Source organism: Lissotriton vulgaris, chromosome 3_1 (genome assembly GCF_964263255.1).
Source record: "Lissotriton vulgaris chromosome 3_1, aLisVul1.2, whole genome shotgun sequence".
NCBI lineage: Eukaryota > Metazoa > Chordata > Amphibia > Caudata > Salamandridae > Lissotriton > Lissotriton vulgaris.
In genome coordinates this window covers 857156000-857165116 of record NC_141689.1, presented here as the reverse complement: position 1 = coordinate 857165116, position 9117 = coordinate 857156000, and positions in this window count along the sequence as shown.

Sequence of the window (9117 nt, the reverse complement as noted above, 5' to 3'; positions counted from 1 at the left end):
CTCGCAGCATGTTTACCACGTCCTCTTGTTTTTACCGGTCCTTAGTAACAAGACAGTTAATTGTCAACGTTTACTTTTTGATCCCCATCCAATGCTAGACTCCAACCTGCATATGACTTATTGTAACCCTTTAAGAAACAACTGTTTGCCGATATCTGGGTTATAACATCATTAAGTAGGGGTTTAGCAGCGCCAGACAAATAAGCAGTTGTGTAAGATGGATGTTTACTAGACTACTGAGGCATGTAGGGTTTTTAATGATGTGGAGTCCCACTAAACTCAGTACTTTTAGCAAAGCTATGAGCGTAGTCCATTTATAATACAGAACTGCACATGTTTGAGAAAACAGGACTTTGGTTCAACTAGAGTGCATCCGGACTACAGTAGAGCCCCCGATATTTCATAAAAGCTCACTGCAATTGGTTTAAAGACTAAATTCTATGGGCCTGATCAAGGTGGCAATGTTCCTTGCAAGAATGTACGTTTCAGAAAACACAATTTTTTTAAATAAACACTGCACTTGCCATAGTAGCGCATGTCATTTGTTAATTCAGTAACTAGTGATGCTGCAACCTAATTTAATATATCATCCACCCCAGTAAGCGGTCAGTCTGGCCCGCCAAATCAATCCTAGTTAATAGGTCGCGGACGAGTGGTGAGAAATTCGCTACAAGGCCGATATTTTTCTGGGTGCTGTGCTGCCAGGGATTGAATAGCTATACAATTACTATACACTGGTACATACAGTCTATGTATTCCCCACAGGCATACATTAAGACAATGTCACGCATAAACAGACACGTGGAGTAAAATAAAATGTAACCCTATACACCCAGAGGCTTATTTAAAAGCCCCCTGCACCGAAGGTCCAATGCTTTTTCCCAGGTTAAAAGTGACGCACCTCCGGCATAAGTGTCTTGTAAATAAGCCCCCTAGTATATGCACTTTAGTTTTACGTTGGTAGTTTTCGGGGGGTAGTGGAATGAGCTAGAGTTGATGGGTCTGTGAGGGCTTTATTTTACCAGCACCGACAGTTAGCAAGCACAGTCAGCCGGTGTACAGCGCGCAGAAGTTAATAGTGCAAAGTGGAAGTTAGCAGAATAAGGCGATTGTTTGGTCAGGCTGTTGGAAGCCAAAACAAGCTGGTGTTCGTGACAAGACATGAATGTGACAACATCAGAAATGAAGGGGGTTGGGTACAACCATGTGAGAAAGGAATGCCTACATAAAGCAGCACACAACATTGAATACAAATTCTGATGACAACTGCAGCCAACCAGTACCGCATACCGCCTCAGGGGTTAAATCTGACCAGAGGTGACCTCAGTGCTCAGTGGATGTTCGTACCACATCCACCTGCGCAATAAAAATAAAAGTGCCTGCCTGTACCGGCACCAAGGTGGCTGCTCACCGAAGTGAAATGTCACCCTGCTGCAGGCTGTAATTTTCTTTCATCTGTGCTATGACAGATGGGCTAATAATGTTGTTGTAGGCGCTGTTGCCAAGCGCTACAGTTAACTCCCATTTCAATGCACATGTGTGCAGTGTCAGCAGAGGTCCAGTTGTTCTCACAGCGCACACAACAATTTTACACTGCCAAAGTCAGCCACACAAAAAATCTGGAAGTCACATACAAACATTTACTGCAAAGCGTAAAAGACTCTCAGGCACAGGATTCAGGCAACTGCAACATTTTCAAATTTACATGGTCCTTGGAGGTCATTAATGTTAGTGTCTTGCACGTGCCGCTTCTACGTGGAGATTAAGTGATTTGCCCAGAATCACAGGATGCCAAGGTTCAAACCCGGTTCCCCAGCTCCAAAAGTCAGCAGCTCGAGCCATGAGGTTACATCCTCTCCCCATTTAGGAGTTTCTCACTGTTTGTTTAAGGATGCGTGCCCTGGAGGTGACAACATACATTACATACCGTACACCACGTGTGTTGTGTTTAAGACGTTCAGCCTTTAGTTAATGTACTATTGAAAAACCAACTCATGCTTTGACCAGCGTGACAACAGATAGTAAATGGATGAGTCCATATTTTCCTGCAATCTTTTAAAATCCCTTTATGTGTTGGATGTATTTTGCAAGTGCCGCGTGTTCTGTGGAAAGAATGGGAGTGGCCTTATGATAAAAAATCTGAAATGGTGGACGTGATCATTTGCGACAGACTGAAAGCTCGAACTCTGCAGAGGAACGTCGGTAGGTTGAGTGCTGCAGGCAGTCGCTAGCTGCGTGGAACTGGCCAGCCTTGGCTTGTGTCGTTTTTCTGCATCCATTGTGAGCTTCAAGTCGAGAATCTGTCAGCGTCAGCCTATAAAAATATGGATACGTTTGCATGTGTTGCTGGCCTGTTCCTCCCTTCCCTGCCAACCCTGCCTGCTTATTTTTGCATATATTAAGGGCACACAAAGGAAATTACACTGATGGCGGCTGTGCAACCCTGTGAATTAATGAAAGCTGGTGCAGTGCTGTAACGTGAAAGCGGCGCCCGTGTAAATAAAAGTTAGTCGCAATGTAAAGCAGGACCACATCCCGAGCCAATCACATCCAGCCTGGCCCTGACGAGGGTGGGAGGGCATATGGAAGCAGAAAAAGGACTGAAAACTCATTGGAAGCGGGGAAAGATGGTGGCTGCCGCAAACCTGTAAAGGAAAGCGGCGCTCGTATAAATGAAAGTTTGGGGCACGGTCGACATGATGAAACCTTATTACAATTGTGGCACTTGCCCTTTATATTTAAACATGTAAAGCTAAAGCACGGTGCCACTACTGCTTCAAAAGTAAAGCAATAGAAAAAAAATCAATTTCTTCACTTTTGAAGCAATGGAGGCACCGCGCTTTAACTTTACATGTTTAAATCTAAAGTGCAAGTGCCACCATTGTAAGCTTAGTAAAAGGACCAGAAAAAATCCATGTGTATGAAGGAGCGGGTCCTGCCGCGATTATTACTGATTAGCAATGACGCTTCTGGGTGAAGCGTGCGAGTGTATCTGCACAAGGAACAGTTCAAAGAAAGTAGCAGCTGGGGGCACGTGAAGAGAATATGCTCGCTGACGCTTAGTACTGCTGCCTGATGCCCGCGAACGTGCTGGCTTGTGTAATAGCCTACAGAAACAAGCGCGGCCCTAAGCAAGACCTAAAAAGCTGTTGCCACGCCATTGTGGGGATGGAAAAAGAAAGTGCTCACCGACAAATTAGAAGATACTGTGTCACACCGCGGAGTAAAAGATCCAATCCCAGTTGGCGGGGCCAAAAGTGGACAAGGCGGTAACCAGGAGGGACTAAGACGCCTCCTTTTAAATCAAGTTTCAGAGTTTACCATGGAGGATAATGCCAGCAAATGAAAAAGATGGGTGGGGCTTCTGTAAGATTCCATAAGCGTATTGATTACAAAAAGCCATCGCATGGCGAGACAGCGCATGCGCGCTGCTAACGCCAGGCGAGACCTAAAAAACAAGGCACCAGGGTTTCTCCATTATGCGTCCCTCATATATCCAATGGCGTAGCTAGACTTACTGCCACCCAGGATGGCTAAGTTTGCCGCCTGGTGCAGATTAAATGGGGGGGGGGGGTTGTTGTCTGACAGCCGGCTTGTTCCGGTTGCGGCCGATCCACGACTTGTTCTCGAAAGCGGAGGGATGGTGGAAGTCGACAGACACGACTTGCTCACCTCCACCGCCTACAAAAAGAGTGCCTTTGGGCGGTCCGCCCCCATCACCACCAAAAAAGCTATGCCACTGGATATGCAAAAAAGTCCTGGCATTCAGGAGGACCTCTATAACTTTGCTCCAATTTAGGAAAGAGTGAAGGTACATCTCTTTAAAAACACAACATCACGATGCAGTAACAGGTCACTTCGGCCACAAGATACAAAGTACTCCTCCAATCACTTGTTAACTGTATTCCTGCCTTGCATTGTGTAGAGTGCTCTGCGCCCTTTTGACTTAGATAATGCTATGCAAATACCACATACATATATACACAAGAACTAAGTGTCCAGATTCTCTAGACCAATCAAACTTGGATGCTGTTAAAGGATTAAAAGAATATGAAGCTTAAAGGCTTGCATGATGCACAGTCCATATCCACTTTGACTTAGTGAGTTCAACTGATTAAAGAGTTATATTGATCCCACGGTGTTTGCGCCACATTTATTCCAGAAGCTATGACTTTACAGGAAGACATGTTTACATCAGCAGATTTATATCAAACTTCTGTTCATGCTTCTGAGACAAGTTTCATGCATGATTACTAGAAGCCTCAAGCCATGTGATAAAATGAATATTTTGCTATCTAGATACGCCTGCTACACCCAAGAACTCTCAGAATCAAGTATTTGGTCTGGTCCTAGGATGCTTGATTCCGGTCCAGGGAAGACATGGCTTGGCAGTTCGGGTTGGACTGTTCCCATGAGGCACAGGGTCAAGGCTGATTTGCATATGGCCATGTCTGAAGTGGGGTGGTGTGGTGAGCAAAAAAACGACGGGTTTAGCCCAGATCTCTGTACTGGGGTGAATGTATGACATTGTTCTGCATTCTGTCCATCAACTGTTGTTTTTGCATTTGGTCACGGTGTAGCCTTTTATTCACATCAAACCAAGTAATTCAGCACATGCCATTACCAGAGAAAAGTATCCTTCTTGGATAGATAACAAAAAAAAAAAAAAAAAAAAAAAAAAAAAAAAAAAAAAGGATAGATAACAATTATTCACAGCTTCACTTTTTCTCAGCATAATAATGTCAACGGCAGTAAGGAAGATAGCTACAACATTACACTTTAACTTTTAACTCGGCCGTACACTAGAACTTGGCCGTACATTTGAACTTGGCCGTCTCGGCCCACATCTTCCACTCCGCTGTGCACGTTGCGCTGGCAGGCTCCAACGCGCTACAGCCAACAGTGGCATTACTTGACAACCTGGGCACCGCATACCGCACCAGCCCACCGGGGTACCTGAACACAGCCAGCCTCCCCAAAATTCTACTCAGTCCATACATTGTGGGTTAGGGCAGTAGAGTCCAGGGCCACTGGCAGGTCTGTCCATCCTCCCCGCCTACCCAGTGCACACGTGGAATCTACCCCTTTCTGGAGTCCATGGAATGGCTGCACCTCCATTGCTGTGCATCCCCCCTTTGTTGTTAACTGTCAGCAGTCCGCCACAGGGTGAGAAGGTCCCCGGCACACTTGCCCTCCCCCCCCTAACGCTGACAGTGCTTAATTCACCATCAACCACTACAAGAGTACTAGTATGCTTCTTGGATACTTCTATTATTATACATGGCATCACACTGTAGTGACCCTTAAATGTTAAAACATTAGGATATTAAAATTGCCATTGCAATTAAGCATAGCATTAAGTTGTCCTTACTTTTGAACACTTTGCTGCTCACACTGTGCCATACATATACACTGACAGTGCTTAATTCATTATAACCCGGTACAACAGCACTAGTATCCTATTTGGCTATTTATATTATTACGCATGGCATCACACTCTAGTGACGCTTCTATGTTAAAGGCCTTAGGAAATTAGAATTGTCATTGCCGTTAAGCATAGCTTCAAGTTGTCCATTCTCCTGAACACTCCACTGCGCACATTGTGCCGGCAGGCCACAACGCGCTGCAGTGCATGAATACCAGGGCATTGCATAACGCACCAGCCCTCAGCTACCTGCCCCTTCCCAAAGGGCTACCTGTCCGTTCCCAAAGGGAGCTTGCCAAAAAGTGGGTCTGACAACTTCATCACCTGTAAATCTCCTTCACCGTTAGGAAAGGGGCATTGATTACCGCATTGGCCCCACTGGGCAGTGCTTAATTGATGTTAGAGACTGCCTGTACTGTGCAATAAGTTTTGCCTAAAAGTGATACATGGCATCACATGGCACCACACTGTAGTGACCCTCGAATGTTAAAAACATTAGGAAATTAAAATTGTCATTGCAATTTAAGCATAGCATTAAGTTGTCCCTACTTTTGAAAACTTTGCTGAGCACACTGTGCTAGCAGGCCCCAACACTGACAGTGCTCATCATAACCCGGTACTACAGTACTAGTATCCTATTTGGATATTTATATTAGTATGCATGGCATCACACTCTTGTGACACTTATATGTTAAAGGCCTTAGGAAATTAAAATTGTCATTGCCGTTAAGCATAGCTTCAAGTTGTCCATACTCCACTGTGCACATTGTGCCGGCAGGCCACAACGTGCTACAGCGAATAGTTGCAGTACATGAAATCCAGGGCATCGCATAACGCACCTGCCCGTTCCTAAAGCAATACCTGGCCGTTCCCAAAGGGAGCTTGCCAAAAAGTGGGTCTGACAACTGCATCACCTGTACAGCTCCTTCACCATTAGGAAAGCAACCTTGCATGCTGCATTGGCCCCACTGGGCAGTGCTTAATTGACGTTAGAGACTGCTTGTACTGTGCAAAAAGTTCTGCCAAAATGTGAGTGACAACTGCATCACCTGCCCATCTCCTTCACCATTAGAAAAGAGGCATTGCCTACCGCATTTGCCCCACTGGGCATTGCGCAATTGACGCTAGCGACTGCCTATACTGTGCAGTAAGTTATTTCCCTGGACCGGCAGTTCTCATTGAATATTGTGACTTGGAACAGCAAAAATATGAACACCTGCCCCCACTGTGCAGTTACCCTTGAATAGTGAGCCCTGGAGCAGAAACAATTTGGGCACCTTCCCTCGCTGTTTATCAAAGAAGCACTGGCACCGGGACACCTGATCACGGGAGACTCCCGGCAATAAACTATTCCCCACCTTGTGATTGTTGGTCAGTTTATGGAGAGAGCTATCTCGCTACCAAGCAATGTACCTTGCTATTTAAGCTTGCTAGGCGACGATCCTGTGGCCCTGCTGTGGTCCGAGGAGACAAAGAGAACGAAACTGCCAGAGCCACCCTTTAAATAATCTGCTAAATTTCGTTTCTTCCAGATGACATCAATTGGGCCATCCCTTCTTTATCCAGCCCCTCTTCTGAAGACCAGACCCCTGGAGGAGGCTCCGCCCCGTGGCGCTACTAAGGGCGCCCCTCCTCTAGGCTCATTACAGCAAAAGGAAAGTGTTATTGTTTTATATTACAGGCGAGCTACCCCTTCAAAGGTTTTTACAATTCTTATTTGATTTCTTTACTTAGATTTTTTTCTAGGTTTAATTCTTGCAGTACTTCTATAAGTATTTGCACTGATTTTTTTAAATTACATTTCTGTACATTATCCGATCATCCACTCATAAGAACAAAAGCTGCCTTACTAGCTGCATTAAGGGTTTAGAGTACCACGAACTATCCGCAGTAGGTAATTGTTCACACTCACACACGCGAAAGCGGAAGGAGTGAACGGCATGCTCCTGACTTCAAAACCTAGGGATTCCCCTTACAAATTGATATTTCGAAATACCGGACTTTTGTTGGACACCAATACTAATAATGATGAAGAATTGCAATGAGCAAATTGAAGTGTAAATAGCCTTGAAAAAGCCCTGGCGCGAATCGCCATAGGGGGCAAAACACGTGTCGGCTGTTCATGTTTTTATTAAAATCAATAAAGAGCTTTTTTCTACACAACAATGAACTTCTGATTCAATTTATATGAGCAAGGATTCTGCCTAAAGATATAAAGAACTGCTGCTAACACACTCACTATCCCCCTAAAGCATGATAGCTTAATACATGCGTATGTGTCTCTAATAATACTGTGGAAATCCTTCACTCCAGTCTCCAGGGAGATGGATTCCCATTCATTTGCAGAATTATGCTTTTATTATGTATGCTGTTGGCTAGGATTACGTTGTATCTTTAAAACGGCAGATTCCAGGAGTGAGCAAGCTTAATCCTCCACACATACCTACCCTGTTTTGTTCACAATGTGCTACCTCAAATATTTTACGAATTACTGTTTTTAACCACAACATGGGTGGGGACAATCTTCATTCTCCATCTATAGAGAACATGAGTTGTTCATAGTTTGCAACTGGAGCCACTGCCGGTGCCCTTTCCACCTTGGTTGCTTGCTGTTACTAGTTTGTTGTGGCATCAGAGAATACGATAAAAGCATTACTTACAATCTGCATCAGGGTACCACTTCTGCAGGATTTCTCCTGCAACAATGCATTGTATGGTTTTGTCTGCACCAGTCAGACTGGAGGAACAGACTTGCAATATGAAAGACTCCAAACACATTCAACTTATCTAAATACGTTTAATTAAATCAAGTTAAAGTAAAGTGGGCCGCACCAGCTTCTATCTCGAGGTAGAATCAAGCTCTGACGTTCCACTGCAAAGAGCACTAGTACACTGCTCGCGAATGAGGGTGGATTTGTATGGGAAACCCATCTCTGGGGCGGGACCCACTTACAACTGCATTATAAGGAGTCTATGAATTTTAAATACTCATGCGCTTAAAGATATTGCTTTGGAAGAGAACATGTCTGGAACTTGCAATATGCGATATTTATCACACCATATAAATATCGAACCTGGGGTATCAGTTTTTATAAGGTATGATAAATACCATATCCCCTACAGGAATACCCATAAGGAGGGAATACGAGAGGGATTTAACTAAAACAGAGGTAATTTCATTTCCCTAATTGCACTGGAGTGCAGAAAGTTTTAGGTGGAATAAAGCTAAAGCTATTTCTCAAGGTTGGAAAAATCGTGAGTCTCTTGCCTGAACGGGGCATAGTTGCTCACATAACAACCTCGTTCCTTTTCTACCTTTTGTTCTCCTATGCTTTGTAGTCACAGTGAAATATGTACTTGCCACTGGCAAGATGAAAATATGTCAGACATTAAAGAATCAACCAGAGGAAACTGAAGCCTGTGATTTCTGCTCTGAAGAGCATAAAACGCAATCTGGTGTGAGGATTTTATCAAAGCGCCCACCACCCTGCTCTAGAGGCAAAGATCACATGAATATGTGACAACACACAAACACACACACCCTTCCCTTGTGAGAAAACCAGTTCACGACACAAACCTAGTCAGCCGCGGATTCTTTGTAAATGTCAAATGTCGCCCACGAAGGTGTGTCAGCCGGACCTGCTTAGATGTCCCTGCCTTTCACTGAGTCACCGCCGCCAAAGCACAGAAAG